The following is a 1849-nucleotide window of genomic DNA, read 5'->3' as shown; positions in this document are numbered from 1 at the left end:
TGTAACCCGCTGCGCGTCTCGCTCATGCGCCCTTAGCGCTGCTCTATGCGCCGCCTCCTTCCCTCCCTCCCCCAAGCTGCCCGTGGCCGGACGGGCGGCCGCGCCACTTGAAGGAGGCTGCAGCAGCCTGGCTCGTCGTGCAGCGCTGGGGATTCGTTGTGAAGCCGTAGCGTATAGTCAGGGCTGCAGCTCACCGCAGGCCACGGGGTGCGAGCTCCGGTCCGGAGTTTCACCTCAGAGGCGCGACGCCGGACGCTGTTTTCCCTTGAAGGGGCCCCCGGGTGTCTCTGGAGCGGGCTGAGGGACCTGGGCCGTGTCCGTGACTTCTGCACCAGCCAGTCCACAGCCCCGTTTTCTGAGGGGAGTCCTGTTTTGAAAGTGTTGATGGTAGTGAGAGTAGCCGTCTAGTCTCTTAGCTAGCAGCTCTCATCAGCGCTGTGGCATTGGAGGATGCTGCAGTGACTCTGGATGTTTTTACCAGGGAGACTCATGCCAAGAGGGGGTACATGGCATTGGAGCATGCAGAAAAATACATGGGGACAAATGTTGCTGGGGGGTGTTTGGCAGCCAGGCCAGCAGAAGCTCAGAGGCCTAGAAAAGAGAAGATTAATGGGGGACCTTACCTAAAGGGTGGATGTCTGGAGGATAGAGCAGCACTTCTTCTTTCTGTAGTGGTCAGAAACAGGACAAGAGGTAGTGGACATAAGCTGGAACACAAACAGTTCCACTGGAACACAAGTAAAAGCTGCTTTACTGTGAGGGTGAGGGAGCCCTGGCCCAGGCTGCCCAGGGAGGGTGTGGAGGCTCTTTCTCAGGAGGTTTCCAAACCCACCTGGACACCTTCCTGTGCCCCCTGAGTGAGGGGAACCTGCTTTAGCAGGGGATTGAGCTGGATGGGCTCTGGAGGGCCCTTCCAACCCCACCATGCTATGATGGCATAGGGCTAGCTGTCAGGGCATGCACAAGAAGCGATCCAGGCCTTACAGTTAAAGACAAAATGCAGTATTCAGTGAAGTGAAATGGGATAGCCAAGGAAGAGACAAAAAGAGAGGATCAAAAAAATCACAGTGATATGGCAGAAGATTCACTGGGCTCCTAGAAAAGAAAACAGTATTATTTGGGAGAGAGAGGGGCTAGGAATGGATGAGTTTTAACTTCACAGAGTATTGCTCTAGCTCTTCAACCTTTGAAAGTCCTCAGCAGTAAGGACAGGACAATCTATTAGCCAGATGCAAGACTAAGTAATAATTTAGGACTACTGCTACTTTGGTCAGCAAACTCATAGGATTAAAACAATCTGCAGCTCAGAACATTACTCTGGAAAGAGTAACCAGGCTATTTATCAAAGTATTTACTAAACATTGCTGATAATTTTATGCTTTATAGAATTTAATGTACAATTAAGTAATAATTTCTCCAAAGCTGTTCATTAGTGATGCAGTATTATGGTGATGAATGGCATTAATAGAAGGCAAAGGAGAAATGCTTCCCTGTATTCTCCTAAACAGAGAATAATGTGAAAGAAAAGATCATTTTCCTTCTTCTGAGTTAGGGTACAAATAGCAGTGCTTCCATTTGCAGCAGTCACTGCTGTGGCTGTAAAAGCATAGGAAAACTCCTAAATTTGTGAAAAATGTATCCATGAATACAGTTTCCTCAGTCAAGTCACAGGCACACGAGTCATTGGCAAATCTGTTCTACATCATTACAGTTAGTTCTTCACTGCAGATGGCTTAAGGGTTTACTCAGTGTGGTTTTGCAGATATGATGGCAGCAATATTACTAAATGCATACAGAATCAGATGGCCTCTTCAAATAGAAGTTAATCATTACAAGAACATCTAATAAT

Source organism: Colius striatus, chromosome Z (assembly GCF_028858725.1).
Source record: "Colius striatus isolate bColStr4 chromosome Z, bColStr4.1.hap1, whole genome shotgun sequence".
Lineage (NCBI taxonomy): Eukaryota > Metazoa > Chordata > Aves > Coliiformes > Coliidae > Colius > Colius striatus.
Note: the sequence above shows the minus strand (reverse complement) of the source record.